Below are 24,657 nucleotides of genomic sequence, written 5' to 3'. Positions count from 1 at the left end.
TGCTGAGAAGGCTGAAGTCTCTGATGGAAATTCTTTTGAGTCCTTCAAACCTATACCCTCATACTTTCCTAATTCCTGTTCTGCCTCTAAATTTTTATTACACTGTGTATGGCCTCCTGTCCCCATGATATTTAAAATATATTACCTTGTTTTCCAACATTTGATGTACGTTTCTGCTTTTACTATATGCTCCCTTGAACTTTTGCACATTTTTTTTTTTTTTTTGACTTGTACGCCAGGAATATCTATGTCCTCCCTTCTCCACCATTTCTGATGAACTCTTGCTTATCTTCAAGGAACTGTTCAAAGGACACTTTTCTGGGGGAGCCTTCCTGGACTTCTCAAAGTAAGGTGCCCACATATCTTCTTGTTTTCCTTTGGTTGATATTTGTATAATTATCTAGTAAATGTCTATCTCCCACTGTAGACCGGCCAGGGCGATGTGAAGCATACAGATTCCCAGTCCTGGGAGATTCTGGTTCCGTAGGTCTGGGGTAGGTTGTGGGGGCCTGGGAATTTCTGCATTAACAAGGATGCAGGTGATTCTTATCATCAAGAAAACTTGGCCAGTGCAGGTCCCCAGAGACTCATAGTCTGGAGCAAGGCCTTGGCAGAATGTGAGAAGAGATAATATTTTCCAAGTCCAGTTTCTATTTTAGTTTCATGTTTTGTAGGAAGCCTTGCCCTGTTTTTTCCCATAATGTGTTGCTTTTAGAATCCAGACTGATGAGCGTATCTGGCTGCTGGACGAGAAAGAGACTCAGAGCAGCGACCTTTTCTCATTAAGGGCCTGGATCATGTCTGTTTTACCCGATATTCCTTCCTGTCCCTGCACATATGCTGGTAGGTATCCTCTGCATTTGTAGAGTCCTTATGGCTGATATCTCCCCCATTTCCCTCCAGATTGTGCACTCAGGGAGCCCTGAGTAAGAAATTTGGGCTTTTGGTCAAAAGAACTTGAAGAGAGTTTATTGACGATAGAGTATTTCCCAAGAAATGGGCACTAAGCAATAGGCTGGGCTGAATCTGATGTGGAGAGACAGCTTTCGGAGTGATTTTAAAAGCTTATGTAATCACTTTCCAATATCCTACCATTTCCACCTCCCTCTTAACACAGAAGGGTCAGTGAACACATTTGAGTGATCAATGAAGGATAGAGAAGACAAGACTTGAAATCTTCAATATTTGCCTGAACAGCTGAGTCTACCTTCCCCTTTAGAGTACTTATATTTTCTGCCCTTCTGCCTTTACTCATGAACACTGAACCCAGAAGGGAGTTTCAGATTTTTGAGTAGCCAGTTGCAGTACTTTTCTTTGAGCTATCTGTCTTATGCAGTTTTGGTTACATCGTGCAGCAAGTGAGATTCTAGTTTCCCGACCAGGGAACCCATGCCCCTGCATCGGAAGCTTAGACTCTTAACAACTGGACCTTAGGGAAGTCCCCTTTGAGATATTTTGATTAAAAAATTTATTTCCATTTTGAGCACATTATTGAGATTTCTCAGAATTTGTTTTTCAGAAAAAATTCAAATTACAACCTAAACTTCGGATTAGTGACCTTAACCATATACTCTGATAGTTGGAAATTTATGTGTGTGATGATTTTATAAGACGTTTATCAGAAGGCAAATGTTCTCGCATGAATCACCACTATCTTTTATATCAAAACCTATTACAGATGAAGAACTCAATGTACTTGTTTCTCCCAAGCATCTTTAAAGCAGAGCAGGTTTGTCTTGAACATGGCGTTTCTTTTCTATCAGAGCTTGTGGCTCTCATCTCTGCTGGGACGTTAAGTGTCATTTAGGTTTCCTTCCACTTGGGGTCAGTATTGTGCTCCTGATAGTCACTGTGTTCTTGTTTTTGTTAACTTAAAAATGTTAATTTGGGCATTTCAGTGGAAATATCCACATAGTAACAAAATTGGAAGATGCCAGGGTACTGGAGCCCTGGCTGCTGCCATCCCTTTGATGGCCAGCTGCAAACTCACATTGTAACAAACACAGTGACCAATTCATTATAACTCCTTTGTCTCGATATCTTATTTTAATACTAATACCTTCTGAACCTTTTGAATGCTTTAGAGACTCCACCAGCAGTGACAGCTTATCATCGTACAGTAGTGACAAAGGCTCAGCAACACGGGGGCTGAGAAGACAGTATTTTACCTCCAGCTGTTTCTCCTTGTTGCTCTTAGCAAAATCCTCTGGATTTTTCCTTAAAAGAGAGCTATTACAGTTACTCATTTGAGGTAGAAATTAGACATAAAAAAAAGTGGTTCTCATCCTTAGCTGCACATTACGATCACCTGGAGAGATGAAGTGAAATGCTGATGCCTTAATGTAGGACAGAGATGGAAATCTCTCAGAGGAGAAAGGAGCTTGGGAATCAGTATTTTTAAAAAGCTCTCCACATAACTTCAGTGTGGAACCAGATTGAGAACCACTGACCCAAAGGAAAATTTGGAGTGTTGGCTGCTAAGCTGCTAAGTTGCTTCAGTTGTGTCCGACTCTGTGTGACCCCGTAGATGGCAGCCCGCCAGGCTCCCCTGTCCCTGGGATTCTCCAGGCAAGAACACTGGAGTGGGTTGCCATTTCCTTCTCCAATGCATGAAAGTGAAAAGTGAAAGTGAAGTCACTCAGTCATGTCTGACCCTCAGCAACCCCATGGACTGCAGCCTACCAGGCTCCTCTGTCCATGGGATTTTCCAGGCAAGAGTACTGGAGTGGGTGCCATTGCCTTCAGCTACTAGTAAATATGGAAAAATTGCAGTTTTAGTACTCCTGCCTGGAAAATCCCATGGACAGAGGAGCCTGGTAGGCTGCAGTCCATGGGGTTGCTGAGGGTCAGACATGACTGAGTGACTTCACTTTCACTTTTCCCTTTCATGCATTGGAGAAGGAAATGGCAACCTACTCCAGTGTTCTTGCCTGGAGAATCCCAGGGACGGGGGAGCCTGGTGGGCTGCCGTCTCTGGGGTCGCACAGAGTCGGACACGACTGAGTGACTTAGCAGCAGCAGTAGGTTAAAATTAAGCCCGAAATCAGAAAATCTGGTTTCTAGTTCCTTCTCTGAAAGGTAGAGAGAAGAGGGTGGACTGTTGAGGGACCCCAGGATTCAAGGAATGACATGACAATGAGTTCTCTGGGTTGTCTTTTTCCCTCTTATGTATCCCAGACTTCTTTCTAGAAAAGCCCCAAAGCTAGGAACTTCACTGAGTACAAATAAAATCCCAGGAAAAGTTTGCTCTCTGTCTTGTCAAAAGACTGGGAAGTGTGCAGCCTGACAAGAACTTTTGACAATGGATGCCCTCCTCTAGGGACACAGCAGGGAAGAAACCATGTCACGCCCTTACATTGTGGAAAATATTGAGAATTCTGGGAGAGGACCTAGACTTCCGCCTGCTGGGCTGGACTAATGGGTGTACACTCTTGTCCCTCATCCCCCAATGCTGAAGTGGTGTTTGTGGAAGCCCGGTGGGGAGCCTGTATTCCTACCCCGTCCTGTAGTGATGAGGCAGCATCCTCTATACCCTCCACCCCCTGCATTGTTCAGTGGAGGCCATCCATGGAACTTGAATTTCCACCTACAGCTGGTGGTATTGAATGAGGGAGTCTGGACTTTTACCTCCTTCCAGTGGTAAAGAGGAGGAGAGTTAGTGCCTTCCTGCCACCATCAGCCCAGTTTCAGTGTAGGTCAGCTAAAGCAAAACATTTAAGTAAGGTCTAGAGTCTTAAAGACTTATATAATACTCAGAATGTCCAAAATATGGTTTTTAAAAAAATCACTCTTTGTGCCGAGAACCAAGAGAATCTTAATGTGAATGAGAGAAGAAAATCAATAGGTGTCAAGATGGAGGTGACACACATGGGGATTTTTGATGAGTATTTTAAAGCAGATCTCTTAAAAGCGGTTCAGTTAGCATCTATGAACATGCCTGAAACAGAGGGAAGCAAGCTGTTCAGATGACTTCTGTGCACCCTGCTGTTTGAAGATCACCAGTTCAGAAAGTTTAGGCTTCTTTGAAGACATGAGGCAGGCAGCTGGCCAACCAGGTCTTTGTTTCTTAAACTCTAAACATTTATTTCTGCCAGAGTCTAAGCCTGCTTAGTCCTAAATGTTTCTTGAATGCTTCTGACTTATTTCTTGTTAGTATCATGTAAACCTAAGTAGGCTGAATATCAGCAAATAGAATATCCAACCTCATTGATCTTTATGGCTAAAGATTTAAGGAACCAAGAACTACTATCCCTTTGTAGGCCCAGAATCTAGGGATACCGTCTCTGACTACTCCTACCTAACTTAAACTGCATCGCTTATTAAGGGTGGGACCACTGTTTCATTTCTCTTTCATATTGGCTGCAGCTCCCATACCCTATCTGTGCTCTGCTTACTGCTTCACTCCAGGGTCAATTTAGGGGAGTTTGGTGGGTGATTTGGTGGTAGCTGTTCCAGTGGCATTTGGTAAAAAATAGGGGAAGAAGGAGAGGAGTTTGGGTCCCCTCTTTCCCCTTCTACTTCTGCCATCTTTAGCAGGAGCCCTAACAGCAGTCCTCAGCAGCTTCCATGCTTCACTTTTGTTGAAGTCTTCCACCCACCCCAGAGCTCCATCAGCTGCTCTTTGCAAAAGTCCAAAACCCTTACAATAAAAATGCCCATGAAAGCTTGTGGCTGGGTTTTCTTTTGAAATGTAGGTCCGTGTTATTAACCCAATCAAGCATAGGTCCCATTCATAAAACACCTTTCATCTGGTGTCCTCCTCCTCTAGGATTTGGTAAGAAAAGGAAGAGAGGAGTGAGTTCCATTTTAGTTTCCCACCTTTGATGGTAATAAAATTGAGGAAAAACCTGAAAGGACTCCATGCTTGGGCAGAAAGGAACAAGCCTGTCCTCTCTCTTTCCAGTTAGGACCAGAGCCACTGTTCTGTTGTCTTTTCAGAAATCCATAGTCCCTGTGACTAAAAAGGTTCCTTCCTACCATTCTAAGGGAACATGGTAGGTCATTGAGAAGCACTGATGTTTGCTGATGTACCTGGACAAGTTATTACCTGGATACCTCATGTTCTCAATCTTCTGAATTTCCTGCCATCAGATTATGGGGTGAGGACATCGGTTCCTGTCAAATGTTTCTCAAACAGAAGTAGAATTGTTCTTAGTCTTGTCAAGCCCCATGGTGATTCCTAAGGCTCTGTTGTACAAAATTTTCTGGATAATCAGCTCTTCTCTAAACAACTGGCTACTCTTCCAGAGAGGAAGCTGGGGGTCAGTTTTGTCCCATCCTGATAGTGTTCCTCTATCAGACTCTACTCGATAAGTACAGCTAGTTGATTGCTGATCTTGCTTATTCTTATAGTTGCTGTTTTTGGCAAAAGCCTAAATCTGCTTTTGAATCTGCTAACAGGAGCAGGCAGGATTTAGGAACGAAAAGAGGAAGCAGTGCGGTTGAGGCTCATGGGTCTGTTTTTTCCCCCAAGTCTCTCTGCATATGGATATTTGCATATGCAGGGATGAATGACTAAGGTGATTCTTCCTCTCTTGTGACACAGGGCTTTGCTGAGCCTGTGGCAGCCATAGCTTTGGATTCCCAATTCAGTGTCTTTCCTTTACACCATCAGGTGGATCTTCAGAAAAGCGACAGGTTGGAGGAAATTTGTGGTGGGGTTTTAAAATGTCATAAGCTGTAGCCTCAAAGAGGAGAGAGTAATGAACTAGGGACTGTCATGATCCAGACTTAATGGGAGATGAGATTATCACTGAGAGCGTGAGGACAGTGTTGGTTAATGTGATCACACAGGGGATGAGGGCTCAGATAATGAGCCATGTGAATTAGACATAAATGTCACACAGTGATATATTGTTTCAGGAAAAAAATCGAAGACCTCTTTAGTAGAGAGTTTTGAGGAATGTTGTAGACAGGCAAGCATGGTTATTGAGGATATGTCTTACTCTGTTGGATGTAACAGGAATCCCCAGAAAGGGAGGCTGAAATCTCTAGAGTCCCCTATCTTCCCATCCCATCCCCAGTAACCAGTGGGAAAGTGCGGCCACTGCACCGTATCTGTCCATTTCACCCTCGCCCAGGAAATTGTTTCTGGTCATGAAATGTGGTATCAGCCAACAAATGGATTAGGGTTTACCCTGAGTAATTTTCCAAGTGAGCATTATCTAGAAGTTGAGTTGTCTGCCTTGGCAAATACAACTTATAATTAAAAAGACAGTGTACTCAGGTTGAGTTTATTGGCTAATATGAAAAGATGTGTTAAACCATACACTTGCATCCAGGGCTATAAAACATGTAAGAAGTAAGATCCAGGAGCTGGGAACAAACAGATGAGTCCCATTGTCTGTTCCTTTGCTCTCCATCAAAACTGTGTTTTGTGCTTGTAAATTAATCGCTCTCATGGACATCCACCTCTGCACAAAAAACCCATCATTTTAATGCAGTTTTTTTTTTGTTATACTTCACCTTTGTGAAATCTGGTCTCTTTTCCTTTGAGAGGATAGAGAACAGATGACAGATTATCATTCCCCTCTGACTAAATAATGCTCTGTATACAACATTCTTAACAGAATAATGCTGAGATTCTGCTTCAGAATAAATAATCCCTCTCTCTTCTTTGTCCTTATTTAACTGTCTCTGTTCCATTATTTAATTTAAGATTGAGAAATCAGACTGAACGTAGAAATGAAATAAGAGAAATGAATCAAAAGAAAAATAACTTGTGTGAGTGTTTGTTTCCAGGTACATTGTTAGGAGCACCCTAACTTAATTCTAAATACCATACGAGACTTGCCTAATTTCTACACATAGTCTGAGTTACTGGTATATTCTGAATTGATCTTTAAAAAATAGCTTTATTGCAGCATAATTGACATTATAATGAATGACATAGTTAAATATGTAAAATTTGATCAGTGTGAACAAATGTTACACCTGTGAAACCAGCACAGCCTCAAGATGATAAACATAAGCATTATCTCCCAAAGTTTCCTTTTGCCCCTTGGTAACTCCTTTCTTCTTCTCCTACCTGCTTCCCCCACCTACCACTGATCTATTTTCTGTCCCTATAGATCGTTATATTTCTCAGTTTATTTAAGGTGCTTTTAATTTATTTTGGTGATATTTTGTAGTTTTTAGGATAACATCCTGAACACCCTTTCTCAGATTTATTCTTGAGTATTGCACATTTTTTATACTATTGTAAATTTCTATGTAAATGTTTTATTTTAGTTTATTTCTAGTGTATAGAAATATAGTTGATATTTCTACATTGCCTTGCCTCACTGGTGCCACTACATTTTTTGTAGGTTCCACCAACTTTTTCTACATGGACAACGTATGTCAGTGAATCAAGGAAATGACATTTCTTCATTTTCAATTTGGCTGTCTTGTATGCTTTTTCTTGCCTCATTGTGTTAGTAGGGATCTCCAGTACAGTGTTGAATAGAAGCAAGGAGAATGAACACTTTTGCCTTGTTTTGGATTTTTTTGGTAAAGCATTCACTCTTTCACTGTTAAGTGTGATGTTAGTTGTAGGGATTTCAAAAATGCTCCCCTTTTCAGGCTGAAGAAGCTCTTTTTTATCTCTAGTTTGTTGAATGTTTTAATGAAGAATGGATATTGGGTTTTGTCAAAGGTTTTTGGGCTAATGTTGAAGTCATCATATGGTTTTTCATCTTTTTAGACTTTGCATTGTGATTTTCATCGATTTTTAAAAACTTACATTGACACCCAATAATTATGTTATATAATTCTTTTAATATATTTCTGAGTTTAGTTTGCTAACCTTTAAAATAACCTCAGATATGTAGATGATACCATTCTTATGGCAGAAAGCAAAGAGGAACTAAAGAGCCTCTTGATGAAGATAAAAGAACTGGCTTAAAACTCAACATTAAAAAAACTAAGATCAGAGCATCTGGTCCCATCGCTTCATGAAAAATAGATGGCGAAACAATGGAAACAGTGACAGACTTTATTTTCTTGAGCTCCAAAGTCACTGAAGATGGTGACTGCAGCCATAAAATTAAAAGATGCTTACTTCTTGGAAGAAAAGCTATGACCAACCTAGACAGCATGTTACAAAGCAGAGACATTACTTTGCCGACAAAGATCGTCTAGTCAAAGCTGTGGTTTTTCCAGTAGTCACGTATGGATGCGAGGTTTGGGCCATAAAGAAGGGTGAATGCCAAAGAATTGATGCTTTTGAACTGTGGTGTTGGAGAAGACTCTTCAGAGTCCCTTGGACTGCAAGGGGATCAAACCAGGCAATTCTAAAGGAAATCAGTCCTGAATATTCATTGGAAGGACTGATGCTGAAGCTGAAGCGCCAGTACTTTGCACACCTGGTCCCAAGAGCCGACTCATTAGAAAAGACCCTGATGCTGGGAAAGATTGAAGGCAGGAGGAGAAGGGGATGACAGAAGAGGAGATGGTTGGATGGCATCACTGATGCAACGGACAGGAGTTTGATCAAGCTCCGGGAGTTGGTGATGGACAGGGAAGCCTGACGTGCTGCAGTCCATGGGGTCGCAAAGAGTCAGACCGGACTGAGTCTGACTGAATAACAACTTTTAAAAAGAATTTTTGCAATCTGTTCATGAAAGATACTGGTCTGTAGTTTTCTTTCTTGTAATGTCTTTGGTTTGGTATCAGAGTGTCCTTATAGAATGAGTTGAGAAGTGTTCCCTCCTCTGTGATTTTTCTGGAAGAGTTTGTGTAAAATTGGTATTATCTCTTCCTTTGGGGGAATTTACCAGTGAAGTTCTCTGGGCCTATAGTTTTCTTATTAGAATGTTTTATAACTGCAAATTCAATGTATTTAATGGATATAGGACACTTAAGGTAATCTAATTTTTTCTACATTATTTTTTCTAGTTTCATTAAAATATAATTGACATACATCACTGCATAATCTAATTCTTCTTGGGTCACCTTTGGTAACTTGCCATCAGTTTTATCTAAGTTGTTTTATAGACATAAAGCTATTCATATTATTTCCTTATCATTCCTTTAATATCTATAGAATCTGAAGTAATATCACCTTTCTTCTTTCTGATATTGGTAATTTGTGTCTTTTCTACTTTTTTCCTGATCACTTTGGCTAGACATTTGTCAGTTTTATCAGTCTTCTCAGATACCAATGTTTTGGTTTAATTAAATTTCTTTATTGTGATTGTTTTGTATTTCATTCATTTCTGTTTTCATCTTTATTTCTTCTGAGTTTTATTTGCTCTTCTGTTTTTTAAAGGTGGAAGCTGAAGTTTTTTATTTGAAAACATCTTTTCTAATACAGGCATTTAATACTGTAAGTTTCCTAAGTACGGATTTATTTGCATCTCACAAATTTTGACATGTTGATTTCATTTTAATTCTGCTTATAATAGCTCATAATTTCTTTTTATTTCTTCTTTGTCTCATGGGTTGTTTTGAATCATGTTTTTTTTAGGATACAAGTATTTATAGTTTTAAGTAATTTGCTCCTGATATGCCGTGTCGCAGTTTCCTTCATGTTTTATTTGCTTGGACTTCATTGAGCTTCTTGAATCTTTGGGTTTATAGTTTTTGTCAAATTTGGGGAAATTTCAGCCCAATATTTCTTTGAATATTATTTTTCTGTTCTCTTTCCTCCTTTGGGACTTCAATGACACATGTATTATGTGGCTTTGAACTCTCCCACAGTTCACAGATCCTCTGTTTATCTTTTAGTGATTTATTTGGTTATGTGCTTTATTTTGGATAGTTTATATTGCTGTCTTTATTTTTTCTTTTTTCCCCCACAATGTCTAGTTTTTAGTTCTATCCAGTGTATTTTTCATCTCAGATATTGTAGTTTTTACCACTAGAAGTTCAGTTTAGATTTTGTATGTCTTTATCTGTTCAGTGTTTCCTTTAGCTTCTTAAATATATGCATGTAGTTCTAATCACAGTTTTAATGTCCCTATCTGCTTATTTTATCATTGGTCGCTTGTGGGTTCGTTTTTTTTTTGATGGAGTTTTCTCCTGATTCTGTGTCATATTTTCTTTCTTCTTCGCAAGTCTGACATTTTTTTAAATTGGATTCACATATTGTGAATTTTACAGATGCTAGAATTTAGTTAAGTTAGTTGAAAACAGTTCAGTCCTTTTAGGTATTGCTCTTTGAGACATTTGACTGGAACCAGAGCAGCATTTATTCTGGGTTAATTTTTTCATGACTGAAGTCACCTATACTTTTTTAGTGCATTGCCCAATGCACCTGTGGATTTTGAAGCTTTTCTACTCTGGCGGCTGTGAACAGTCACCATTCCTGGTCCTATTTGAATGCAAGAGATTATTCCCTCTTATCCATTTGGATAGTTTTTTCCTCTGGCTTCAGATAATTTTCCACATTTCATGCACTGGTCAGTACTCAATGAATACTTAAGGGCAACCCTCTTCAAGTATTCAGAATTCTCTCTTTGTGTATCTTTCTCCTGTTTTTCACGGGACTTAACAAACTGTAGCTCTGTGGTCTTCTCAGACTCAATTCAGTTTTCCCATCCCATAAATAATGCTAGGCTGTGCTTGAGTCTCTCTTCCCTGCTCTGTGAACTGGAAACTCTCCCTGGATTATTATTACTGGGATTGTTGGGATCACTGTCTTTTGTTGCCTAGTGTTAAATGTCTTGAGAACCATTGTTTCTTGTCTTTTGTACCTTTTTTATTGTCTCGTGTGGAAGATTGAATGCTAACTTTGTTGTACCATAAATCTGCAAAATGCTAATCCTTTTCAAAAGTTACAAGCATATGTGTCTTAGTGCTTATGGGCTGCTATAACAAAGTACCATAGACTAGGTTGTTTATGAACAACAGAAATTTATTTCTCACAGTTCTGGTGGCTGGGAGGTCCAAGATCAAGGCACTGGCAGATTCAGTGTCTGGTGAGAACCCTCTTCCTGGTTCATGGATGGCACATTTTATCTGTAACTTAACATGGCAGGAGGGGAGAAGGATCTCTCTGGAGCTTCTCTGTATGGACACTAATCCCATTCACGAAGACTCCATCCTTACGACCTAATCACTTCTCAAAGATTCCACTTCCATATACTGGGGGTTAGGATTTCAACATATGCATTTTCATAGCAGTATGTAATTAAAATGAATGCTGAATATACTTCCCTCTTTATTCATCATTAGTATGTAAATTGTTCACATACAGAGTAGGGGCCCCTTTATCATGATGCAAAACAGCAAAACAGAATAAACAAATGGAATCAAGACATATGCTGCTCAATGAGGTGAAGCCAAATTCCACATTCACCAAGTCTGATTCTTAGTTCTAGGCTTTCACACAAACTGGGATAAGATCACCTACCGGCCTGGTGGGTTTGCTTTTTGAATTTTTCAGACAGTCTAAATACATATCAGTGACCTGAAGGTAGGTAGGAAGTTGAGAAATGATAAAGAGGTTCCTCTCTAATATATTATTTCCTAGTGTGTGTTCCATGAACCTAGTGTTTCACATGATGTTAATAAGTATTCAGGAAAAATACTAACACAAATTAAATGTTATATTCACATAAGACAGGGGAATTTAGAAATAATTTTGTCCTCATTGAAGATTCAGTGCACTTGAACTTTGAGAATTTCCACAGTTAACTTTATGTCAGATAACCACAGTTCATTCTACTCAATATTTATTGAACACCTTTCATGTGTCAGCTCATGTACTAAGCAGTAGATATATAAATATCTAATTAAAACTCATCTCTGAATCATGAGTTTGCAGTCCATGGGAACTGATATTAAATAAGTAATCATCGCTCAGTAATCCAGAAAGACTTGTTAGTTTATTCATGTACAGATATTTGAGAACCTACCATGTACCCGCACTGTTCTAGGATCTGGGAGATGCAGGGAAGTGTTTGTCCTAAGGAGCTCATGATTTGATGGTTGAGACAATTTAGAAAATGATTGCAAACCTCAGTGACCAGAAGAGGAAACTGAAGCCTATAGAGGCTATGTAGAGGCTAGCTCGGAGAAAGAAGATGGGTACCATGGGTGTATACATGCTTATGTGGAAAGACTTGCATAGGCCTGTCCTGAAGGTGGGAAGGAGGATGTTTGTCCACCAGAGGATAACCAGCCGGGCTAGAGTAAAAAGCAAATAACAAGGGGCAAAAGCTGGAGAAAGAGATGGGCTAGGTCATGTTTAACTTGCAGGGCAGATGAAGGATTTTGGTCTCTACCTTAAAAGTGGAAGGTCAAAAGAGAACATCAGGAGCAGATTTGCTTTTTAAAATGGTCACCCTGTAATTGTGCTGTGGTTACATGAGATAATGTCTCTGTCTTAGGAAACACACTCTGGAGAGTTTAGTTAATGGGCCATGATATATGCAGTTTACTTTTAAATGATTTTGAAAAAATGCACACATGAATGTGCCTGTAGGAGAGAGAGAATGGGTGTGAGTGAAGGGACAACATGCAAGCAATTGGTGCAGCTGATGAAGGATATATACAAGGTTTTTGTACTGTTCTTACAACTTTGAGTTTGATCCTCTGTCAAAAAAATTATACAAAAAAATTGCTCTGATTGTGGCACAGAACAGACTGCCAGGGTTGAAGGTGTGTCAGTGGAAAGAGAAATTAGGAGGCTGTTTCAGTCAGTAACAGGCAAGAGGAGCCCATGGTCTAGGGTGGTGGTGGCTGTGCTGGGGAGGTCACTGGAATGACAAGTGCTGGATGTGAGGAGGAGGGTGGGGTGGGTCTATGAAGTTGAACAAGTTAGTTTGGCCACAAGGAAAAGGACCAGGAGGCAAAGAGGTGGGTAAGTCAGTTAGACACAGGTCATTGAAGAAAGAACCGTAGCATTGTTCACACCACACATTTTGGCAGGTCTTAGTGTGAGTCCTTCTTTCTGTGAGAAGAAGTAATGCTTAGGAACATCTCAGTAGCAGCCTTGGTTTTTCACATTGCTCTCTCAGCCCTCCTTCTCCCTCCTCATTAACAGAACCCATTGTAGTGGCTGGAGGAAATGGTGGGCATTCTCTAGAGTGTTCTGAGAACTCTGACCATGGAGAACTAGCTCCTTGCAATGATCACTCCTCAGTGGCCTGATATTTCTGGGGTGATCAATATTCAACAACCATTGTGAGGTATAGTCAAGGCTGTATATTGTCATCTGCTTATTTAACTTATATGCAGAGTACATCAGGTGAAATGCCAGGTTGGACGGAACACAAGCTGGAATCAAGATTGTCAGGAAAAATATCAATAACCTCAGATATGGAGATGATACCATTCTTATGGCAAAAAGCAAAGATGAACTAAAGAGACTCTTGATGAAGGTGGAAGAGGAGAGTGAAAAAGCTGGCTTAAAACTAAACATTCAAAAAACAAAGATCATGGCATCCGGTTCCATCACTTCATGGCAAATAGATGGGGAAACACTGGAAACAGTGACACTATTTTCTTGGGCTCCAAAATCACTGCGGATGGTTAGGCATACAGAATCACAGTTTTTTTTTTTTTTTTTTTTTTTTTTTAATGTTTGCAGTGGTGGTTTAGTTGCTAAGTCGTGTCCGACTCTTGCGACCCCATGGACTGTAGCCTGCCAGGCTCCTCTGTCCGTGGGATTCTCCAGGCTAGAATACTGGAGCAGGTTGCCATTTCCTTCTCCAGGGAATCTTCCCAAGCCAGGAATCAAATCTGGGTCTCCTACTTTGCAGGCAGATTCTTTACTGACTGAGCTATAAGGGAAGTGTGCAGAGCCCCTTCAATAAATCATATCCTTCCACTTTCATCCTTCTTTCTATTAAAGTTAAGGAAAGGGAATTCTCTGGTGGTCCTGTGGTTAAGGCTCAGAGCTTCTACTACTGTGGGCCTGGGTTTGATCCTTGGCCAGGGAACTAATATCCCACAAGTTGCACAGCATAGCCAAAAAAATAAATAAATTTAAGGAAAATGAACTTATATGCAGAGTACATCATGTGAACTGCTGAGCTGGATGAAGCATAAGCTGGAATCAAGATTGCTGGGAGAAATATCAATAATCTCAGATATGCAGATGAAACCACCCTAATGACAGAAAGCTAAGAGTGAGTTAAATAGCCTCTAGATCAAAGTGAAAGAGGAGAGTGAAAAAGCTGGCTTCATACTCAGCATTCCAAAAACTAAGGTCATGGCATTTGGTCCCATCACTTTATGGCAAATAGATGGGGAAAAAGTGGAAACAATGACAGACTTTATTTTCTTGGACTCCAGAATCACTGTGGATGGTCACTGCAGCTGTGAAATTTTTTCAGGCAAGACGGAATTTCTACCCTGTGTGGTCCCTGACCTGTTTTCTGTGATACACGGAGACAGTGCCGGATTTCCCGGTAGCTCATATAAGGCCACTCCAGCCATGATTGGCTGTGGGTTTATCTTTCAGCAATTCCATGCCCTGCTGCCCAGCTCTGCTTTGAGTTTATTCAGTGTGTATTTCCTCCCCCCTTTATTAGGACCGATCACTACAATCAGCTGTCAGTGCCATAGGACAGATGGAGCTGACGGCAGTGAGCATCTACAGTCTTTAGCACAGAGACTAAGCCTGTTACATGCTTGTTGAGGCCACCCCAGACTTCTTGTAGGCATCAGGATCAAAGGCACCGGCTTCCTGCAGCTCCAGATCACTGGTTACCCCTCCATCATAGTCCTCTATGTCTTCAGGCTTTATGCCTTCCTCCTCCTCTGCCCCTTCTTCCTCTTCCTCTTAATTTGGGCCAGAGTCCTCTTCATTGCTCTAACATTCCTGGCTGTTTATGTTCTGGGACAAGTTAGGGACCAGCTAAATTTCAGATCAGGAATGTAGTTTCTTCTTCCCACCCCTCCAAATTTTGCCAGTTTCTCGAGTGTGTTAATCATTCTGTCCTATGCAGTCCTTGCGTATCTTTCAGGGAGATGTTCACTTTGTTACTCTGTGTCATACAATTTCCAGCTGGAGCCTTAACCCCTTGACTTTTGAGCCCACACAGGACAGACCCGGGCCTCAGGTTGGGGCACAGTAGCAGAGGCATCAGGCTGACGTTGATACAGGCCAGTGCTGCCTCTCTACAGTGCTCTTTGAAGGAGGAACACAAGACATTAGAGCTGATGAGTCCTATGCCATCCTCCTCTCCAACAGATTGAAGACAGTAGGAGAACAGAGCCCATCTCCTGCCTTGCTCTTTGTTCTCTCATAGTTTCTTTTCTAATAATCTTCTTTAGAAAGTCCTTAGTAAACATTTATTGCAGTGAATAATGATGATTTGTATGTCCTTTATGATCCTAAAATCTTTTCTGAATCTATCATGTAGAATTTTACAGCTGGAAGGAAATTCAGAGACTTTAAAAATTCCCCATGATTTGGAAAATGACAAAATTGAAACCCAGAGCAGTTAAGTATCTTGTCCTAGATCACACAGCTAGTTGGTTACCAAATCTGACCCTGGGAGCCTGGTATCCAGGCTCTTGGTTTGGTGCTCCTTAGGAAGACTGAGCGTTAATTGAGACTTCTCTCAAGTGCCAGCTTCCAAAGAAATAGAGCACACTGAGGCATACCCACCACAAATTAACCAAATGAAGGCAGTTAGCCAATATTTGCAGGCTTTACAAACAGTTATTGTACAACTTTGCAAATTCACTGTTTCAAGAGATTTGAAAATATTCTTGAATGACACTAAGGACTTGAACATTTTGCAGTTTTATCCATCATGAGTGTTTTGATGCTGCTATAGCTCAGAGGTTGAAAGATTATTCTGAGTTTGGAAGGTTATTCTTTTGAGAAGTAGAAAAGATTGGAACAATGAGAAATGTTAAATAGTTAACAGTATGAATCACACAGAGTCATCTGGAAAGTATCCTGAAATACTCAGAAAACTTTTTAGGGCCCTGATTGCTGGAAAACCTGTGATTGCAGAGGGTGTCTCTTTGTATGTTGTGCGAGGGAGATAGAGAAGCAGGAAAATGGAAGCAGCCGTGGGAGAGTGTCACCATCCTGTGAGTAATGAAGGAGGAAAAAAAAAAAAAGAAAAGAAAAGTAGAGAAAAAAGCCAAGAACTCTCAATGTATCAGCAGAGACTGAGTGGGAGATTGAAATCAGAAAATCAGAAAGTTCACAGTCGTTATCTCCTCTTCTTGGCAGCTAAAAATAAGATATGACAGAAGCAGCTCTGCTTAGAGCTAGAGAAGTGAAAACCCTGTGAAAGAAATGACTGATTTTGTTCACTACCCTTTATCTCAATGTAAACATAAGTCAATCCTTGAAGATAACCCTGGATGGTGTCCCTAATTGTGAAGATCAGGGTGGGAACATGGCATCACAGAAGCTCTGTTAGTTTTGATAAGTCTCTGAAGCATCATGCATCTACTTGTGAAATACCAATGCACTCATGTAGATAAGACACTCACGTTTACTTCAGCAAGCCTTATTTCTAAAATGTTGGTCTTGGGGATCTTGATAAAATTTTGTCAATGGCTAAATGAGACGGTGATATGGAGCTGGGTTTTGACAAGAGTTGTGAAGTGCAATGGGGAGGGTTTCAGCCTGGGAAACAAACGGACTTGAATTCTGCTGATGAGTCCTCTTCTTATGGTGGTGTGTCCTGGAGGACAAGTCTTGTGACATGCCTATCATGTCCATTTTCTTTTTGGATCATGGCATTGGGTGGAAGAGATGACCTCAGGTTTCATCTGGTTCTAAGATTTTATGGCGCTTTCTTCTGTGCCTTTTCTGTGGACTGTGGTAACATCTGGTTCACAAATTAAAACCGGGCATCCACTGTCCTGGGTCTTTGGTTGGTTGGCAATTCAACTGGTCTTGAAATTCTCTTAACTCTACTAAGCTACCCCTCCATCGATAGGTTGCTATTTTGTGTATTCGTTATTTTGAAACATAGGAAAAGGTCTAGTCATATAAGCAGATCCCTTTTAATGAATTGGCCTTTCCCTGGTGGCTCAGAGGGTAAAGCTTCTGCCTGCACTGCAGGAGACCTGGGTCCAATCCCTGGGTCAGGAAGATCCCCTGCAGAAGGAAATCGCAACCCACTCCAGTTCTCTTGCCTGGAAAATCTCATGGACAGAGAAGCTTGGTAGACTACAGTCCATGGGATCGCAAAGAGTTGGACATGACTGAGAGACTTCACTTTTAGCCAATTAGTGTATTACCTCCCTAAATGGGGTAAAAATTATTTGTCTAGCATATGATATGTTGATTCTGGAAACTTAAGGCAATAGTACAGGGGCGTATGTGTGTGTCTGCATGTAAGTATGTGTTGCCTATAAGGGAGAAGAATATTACACAAATCTGGGCAGTCAAATCAAGTGTTACTACAGTACTTAAGCAAGTGTGAAGGTTTTAGTTTTTGTAAATTTGTGACTCTTTGGTTATGGAAACCTATTCAAATTAGCTCCTGTAAAGTAGGTTTAAGAATTTATGTTTAGGAGTGTTCTTCACCACTTCTGGTTTGCCTCTGCCCGATTTGAATCAAATTTTGCTCAGATAAACTCTTAAAACTCTTAATATGCCTCAGTTTATCTTTTAGCAGTTATGGTGTCAGAAAAAGGAATTAAAGGAGACCCAGTTGGTCCCTAGGAGCAATAAGCAACAGGTGTGGGTACCTGCTTGATTCTTGCTCACTGTCTCTGGAGGCCATGGGTAAGACCCTCTTGGATCTTGGATAGTAGGTCCACAGCTTTTGCAATATGAGCTTTCAGACTATTTGAGCATTTCCTTTCTGGACTGATCCTGGAAACTAGCTAAAGGCAAACTGGGTCTGGATTTGGATTGGTTCCAGCTTAAAAACTGGACTGGGTGCAAGGTCAAACTGTGTCTGACTTGCACTGGGGTCAGTGTGAGGCCTCAGATGAATCAAATTTTGGTATAAGGCTGAACAAATAGGTTAACTGTACCAAAGATTGTCTTGAATTACAGCAGCCACAATGGAGGACTTGTTTGGTGGGAGTTCTATTTATTACAAATTCATTTTCACTACCAACGATAAGTTTGTTAAGTCTGTTTCTTCCTGATTTAGTCTTGGCAAGTTGTATGTTTCTAGAAAATTTCCCACATCTTCTAGGTTGTCCAGTTTGTTGGCATATAACTGTTCTTAGTATTCTTTTGTGATTTTTTTGTGTGTGTCTCTGTGGTGTCCGTTGTTATTTCTCTTCCTTCAATTGTTATTTTTTAGTTCTCTCTCTTTTCCTCTTGATGAGCCTGGCTAAAGGTTTATTAATTTTTTTGGCTTCCCTGGTGGCCCAGACAGTAAAGTGTCTGTCTGCCTGCAATGAGGGAGAACTGGGTTTGGTCCCTGGGTCGGGAAGATCCTCTGGAGAAGGCAATGGCAACCCACCCCAGTACTCTTGCCTGGTGAATCCCACGGATGGTGGAACCTGGTAGGCTTCGGGCCAAGGGGTTGCAAACAGTCAGACGTGACAGAGTGATTTCATTTTGAAAAGAAGCTCCTGGTTTCATTGTTTTTTCTATTTTTTTAATCTCTATTTCACTTATTTCCTTTTTATTTATTTTTTAATTTTTTAAAATTAATTTTAATTTTTTTTATGATATTATACATGTCTTAATGCCATTCTCCCAAATCATCCCCCCCCCACCCCCACAGAGTCCAAAAGACTGTTCTATACATCTGTGTCTCTTTTGCTGTCTCGCATACAGGGTTATCGTTACCATCATCTCACTTATTTCCTTGTTAACCTTTATGTTTCCTTCCTTCTGCTGATTTTGGCCTTTGTTCTTTTTTTCTAATTCTTTTAGCTGATAGGTTAGGCTGTTTGATTTTTCTTGTTTCTTGAGGAAGGCCTATATCATGATGAACTTCTCTCTTAAAACTGCTTTTGCTGTATCCCATAGATTTTAGAAAATTGTGTGTTCATATTCATGTGTCTCAAGGTATCTTTCTAATTTCCTCTTTGATTTCTTCATTGACTCTTGTTTTTTTAGTACTCTGTTCTTTAGCCTACCCTGGTGGCTCAGATGGTAAAGTGTCGACCTACAATGCAGGATACCCGGGTTCAATCCCTGGGGAGGAAGGATCTCCTGGAGAAGGAAATGGCAACCCACTCCAGTATTCTTGCCTGGAAAATCCTATGGATGGTGGAACCTGGTAGGCTACAGTCCATGGGGTCACAAAGAGTCAGACACGACTGAGCAACTTCACTTTTCTTTAGTCTCCAAGTGTTTGTGTTTTTCCTGTTCTTTCTGTGATTGATTTCTAGTTTTATACTGTTGTGTCTTGGAAAAAAAAAATGCTTGCTATAATTTCTGTCTTTCTACATTTGTTGAAACTTGTGATCTATTCTAGAGAACATTGCTTGTGCACTTGAAAAGAATATCTATTCTGCTGTTTAGGATGGAATGTTCTCTCTCTCTCTGTTTCTCAGTCTCTCTGTCTCTCTCTCTCTCTCTATATATATATTAATTTCAGCTGGTATGATGTATCATTTAAGGCCACTGTTGCCTTATTGTCTGTCTGGATGATCTGTCCACTGATGTAAGGGAGGTGTTAAAGTTCCCCACTGTTACTGTATTATCGTCAGTTTCTCCCATTGTATCTGTTACTGTTTGCTTTATATATTTAGGTGCTCCTGTATTGGGTGCATATGTGTTAACAAGTGTGATGTACTATTCTTGTACTGATCCCTTTTAGTATAAGGCCCTTTTTTGTCTTATATACTTTATAAAACAAAATTATATACTTTGTTTAGTATAGTGTATATAGTATAAAGTTATAGACTTTGTTTTAAAGTCTATTTTGTCTGACATAGAATTGCAACCCCTGCCTTCTTATCTCCTTTTCATTAGGTTTTTTTTTTTTTTTTTTTTGGTTATTTTGTTTGTTTGTTTGTTTTAATTGTTCTTTCATTGTTCAGAGGGTAAAGCATCTGCCTGCAATGCAGGAGACCTGGGTTCAATCCCTGGGTTGGGAAGATCCCCTGGAGAAGGAAATGGCAACGCACTCCAGTATTCTTGCCTGGAGAAACCCATGGATGGAGGAGCCTGGTAGGCTACAGTCCACGGGGTCGCAAAGAGTTGGACACAACTGAGCAACTTCACTTTCAGTTTCATTTGAAACAAATGCATCTGTCTTCTCACTTTGATTGACTTTATCTGTCTCTATGAAATAAGGTGAAACAGTTGCCTATCCCAGTCTTGAAGGGGTGTCCTGTGTGGGAACATCCCTAAATAGTCTGTTTGTGCCCAGTGGCTTTGTTAAGGAAGATGATCTGAGGTGAATAAGCACCCTGTCTTCCCCCAGGATGTGCTGGCAGCTGTTGCCTTGGGGAAGGTAGGCTAGGGATGGAGGGGTTAGAGTCAGAGCCAGGTTCTCCTGTGCTCAGTTGCTGACACCAGTGTGTTGGGGGTGGAGTGGGAGTCTCAGGGTCCTAGAACGGAGCACTTAGGTTTGGTCTGAGTGGTTCCCATCCCCTCTTAGAAGGAATGTGCACTCCCCACCCCAGTGTCGGCATTTTTACCCCACTGTGGAGCAGCACTGGAGCTGGGGGGTCCAGAGTAGGTGTTCAGTGTGGTCCTTATTGTGTGCTGGGTTAGTCCTGGCACACTATTCAGAGATCCAGACCACCTCCAACCTGATGCCTCTACAGATGCAAGTAATGATCACCCTCTCCCTGTTCAGTGGTCATGCCAGGTCCAAGCCAGCTCCAGTCCCCCAACTACACACTATCCTTGGCAGTGGTACCCTTTATCCTAGTGATCTGTGCCAGTACTAGAGGGCCAAAGTGGGTACTTGGTTTGGCTGGTGTGCATGCTTGGGTGATCTGAGTCCCAGGCTGTTTCAATCTGCTTCCTCCACCTTGCACCTAGGATTAAGCAAGCATTTGTGCACTCGTCACAAATAGAGTCTAGGTTTCTAGCAATCTTCTTGTTAGTCCCACTGATTTGCGAAACAGCTAAGGTGACTTGTCTTCCTGGTTTTGAACCGCAAGGCTGGGAGCCTGATATGTGGTTTTAACTGCTCATTCCCTGTGGAAGACCTCTAAACCCATGTAATCCACCTTCTCTTATGTGTCCCCTGCTAGGGGCACAGCTCTTAACCTGATTGCTTCTCTTCCCTTCCTACCTTGACACCATGCTGATCTTTCTTTACAGCCTTGGTTGTACAGGAGTCATTCAGCCAGTCTGCAGTTTGTTTACATTGAAATTTGCTCTGCATGTAGATGCATATTTTTAATAGTACAATGTATTTGATAAATGGATGTTACAAAAGTCATCCCGTAAAGGACACTCATATGTGTTGAACACGATCCTGGGAAGAGGATGATGAGAAACGTTGCTGTTGCTGACATCATTTGCTCTTTGGCCTCTGAGGTTCAACCTGCTCAGCCTTGCACATTGGTTAATTTGCCCACTCTTTGCTTCCAAACATGAGAGATTAATTTCAGTCCTAAAGTCTCATGTGGCCATAGGGCTCTGTGTCTAAAGAGATAGAAGAGGAGCCTTTTGAGAAGTCACCTGTAGCCATGGAGATTACAGAGCCATCTTGAGATTGACTTGCTTTTTCAAGACAAAATTGGAAATTCAAATATTGTGTTGCTGTCACTGTGTCTCCGTGCTGCCACCGACCCTACCTCCTTCCTTGCCCTCTCTTGCCACATGTAGATTTATTTTTAATGCATTCTTGGGGGGTAGGTGAGCTCAGCATCCTCCTGCTCTACCATTTTGATCTCCTCTCTAGCTCTCTAGTTTTCCGGATTTAATGAAATCATTTTCTTTTTTTTTTTTAAGAGTTGTCCAATTTTTAATTTAATTAAGTAATTAATTTATGGATGTCACGGGTCTCCATGGCTGTGTGGGCTTTTCTTTAGTTGCAGTGAGTGGGGCTACTCTTTAGTTGCAGCGCACGAGCTTCTCATGGGGCTGTCTTCTTTTGTTGTGGAGCACACACTCTAGGGCACTCGAGTTTCAGTAGCTGTAGCACATGGGCTCGGTAGTTGCAGCTCCCGAGCTCTGGAGCAGAGCTCAATAGTTGTGGTGTATGGATTTAGTTGCTCCATGGCATGTGAGATCTTCCTGGATCAGGGATCAAACCCAGGTCTCCTGCATGGACAGGTGGAGGCAAGACAATGGCGATAGCACTGAGCCACCAGGCAAGCCCTGAAGTCATTTTCTTTTCTCTTAAGCTGTATATGACTTCCAGTAATTTTGTAAAGTATATTTCTATAAATGAAACCAAAACATCTACCTTTTCTCCCTATTTGATCCCTCTAGAATTCAGAAGCTTATTGAGCATTCTTATTTTTATGGCAATATAGTTATTTGCATAAGTTCAGTAAGAATCTGTGCTACTTGTAACAGGAGACAATTGGAATCATTGGGTATATCACTAAGGCTTTTTGACTGGAATGTCATATTTGAGAATATGCACAAAGTCGGATATGACCAGATAGTTTTGAGGAACTAATGTTGATTTTATGAAGTCAATAAAAGTGCCTTAGAAAAACTGGCCTTGTACCTTGCTTAGAGGGTTCCTGGCAGCCTTACCCCATAAGTAAGGAAAGTCACTTCCTGGTAAGCCCACGAACATCAGAATATTTTGAGTACCATGAAAAGAGAGGAATTTGCCCAGATCTGTAGTATTTCAGATGGAGTCTGATGGTGAATTCTTGCCTTGGCTTCTTAGCCTGAGAAGGCTTTTTAAAAAAGTCCAATCTATGATTCCTTCTGAAAAGTCCTAGAAAAGCAGATTTTAAAATGTTTATATGGTCAATCACTATTGTTGCTACATTTAAGTGATTAATCAGGTCAAATTTAATGAGACTAGGCTTATTTTGCAAACAGATTAGTCTTACTGTGATTATTTTTGATAGATTTGAGGATGACTGTAAAGGAAAGAATGTTTAAATAAAATGTTATAACATAAACTTGTGTTTATCAGATTCTAGCTTTGTTCATTGTCTTTAACGTTTTATTGTATATCTGTAAACTGAACTAAATCCTGAATTCTAGTTTTCTCATATATCTGGTTACAACTCTGCAAACTTACATTTCCATTATTCTTCCACCCTTGTTTTATGGAATCACTAAGAATAAAGACTGCCCCAGAATCATTTTGGAAGTGACCTTACCCGATCCTCCTCACTACCCGCCAAATGGCAGAGATTTGAGCCTTGTGTCCACATTCCCCAATTAAAGGGGGTCCTCCAGACTTGGAAGTGCATACCGATTGGAGATCTAAATTTAAGTTACTAGGACAATTCCTCTTCAGAAGCAGACAGCATCCTGTGGTAGACAGTTCTTCCAAGATCAAAGTCTTCATCTCCAGTGTAAAATATTTCTTCCTTTTTCCTTTTTTGCTAACTTGTTTTTTTTCTTTCTTTTAATACACAAGAAGACAATGTACCTTAACTCTGGCAGCTATTGCTGGTAAGGCCATAGCTGCACAACAGAAGTCCTTATGTTTTCTTTTTAAGGTGATTTTAGAGGATAGAATTGTCTTATTATTTACTGACTGAACAAGAAATAGTATGTGCTGTGGAATATAACCTGATGGATCAACACCTCTGATATTGTAGCAAATACAAAAAAAGATAACAAACAAACCACTTGGCTAGAGGTTGATGCCCCTTTGGGTACATTCTTTGATTTATTTGATAACCAACTGATGTGGTTCATGGGGTCCCTGGCTGAGGCGTGCACTTCAGTCTCTTGGTGTTATCCTCCTAACAGTTTTCATCCTAGTCTCCATGGTGCACTGTGTTCTGCCAGAGGTCTTAAATGCCTGTTCATAACCATTAGCAGTAAATCAGATGGTCTCACTGTGCTTAGCGAAACCAAAACAAGATGAACAATGAGATAAATAGCAAAAACAGTTTTTCCACAGATTTATCATAACCTGTGAGTTTCGCAGTGAGGAAAGAGCAACTTAACTCTGTTAGTGACTTATAGGGATGCTAATAGCACATTTGGGGCCAGTCTCTCACATAGGAGTGGATGATCCAAAGTGGGGAATTGTTAAATTAATTAAACAAGAAGGCCATTAGACCGAGGTGGCTCTAATTGCCTTGGCAGCCTACATAAACAAACCAAAATCTCAGCCTCTAATCACCTCAAGGTTTTGAAATCAAAACACCAAGAACAGCCAAATCACAAACAGCCAGCCAGGCTTTAAGCTATAATTTAAGCTACAATTAATAATTGCCTTACTTTGATTCTGCCTTTCCTCTATGAAAGTTTCTCTCCAAGTTCCTATTCGTGGGACCTCCTAACCGCTTAGGAGGTATTGCCCAATTTGAGTCAGTTTTTTTGCTTAAACTCTTAAGAAGGTAATTTACTTTGAGTGATTAGGGGTTATTAATCAATAAATTGAATAAACAACTTTATTAATATAACAAAGAACCAAAATAGCAGTGGAGAAGACCTAGAGGACTATTTAGGAAGTAAGATAAACAGGACTGGTGAGTCACGTTTCCTGCAAGCTTTGGAGAGATCTCCTGGGTCTTCTACTCCAGTGTTTTGCTCTCAGTGGAACTCAGTTACCCTCCTCACATCTCTTTTCTGTTCTGATACCAACTGACTTCTCCTTCCTCATACTTCCTGCTTCTTGACCAGTTCAGTCCATCTGGACCTTTTTGCTACAGTTCCCTCTACTCACACACTATTTTTTTTTTTTTTTTTATATGTCTTGGTTCAAATTTCTGGGAAAGTTA

This window comes from Bos indicus x Bos taurus, chromosome 28, assembly GCF_003369695.1.
Source record: "Bos indicus x Bos taurus breed Angus x Brahman F1 hybrid chromosome 28, Bos_hybrid_MaternalHap_v2.0, whole genome shotgun sequence".
NCBI classification, from domain to species: domain Eukaryota; kingdom Metazoa; phylum Chordata; class Mammalia; order Artiodactyla; family Bovidae; genus Bos; species Bos indicus x Bos taurus.
This window is presented reverse-complemented; position numbering follows the sequence as displayed.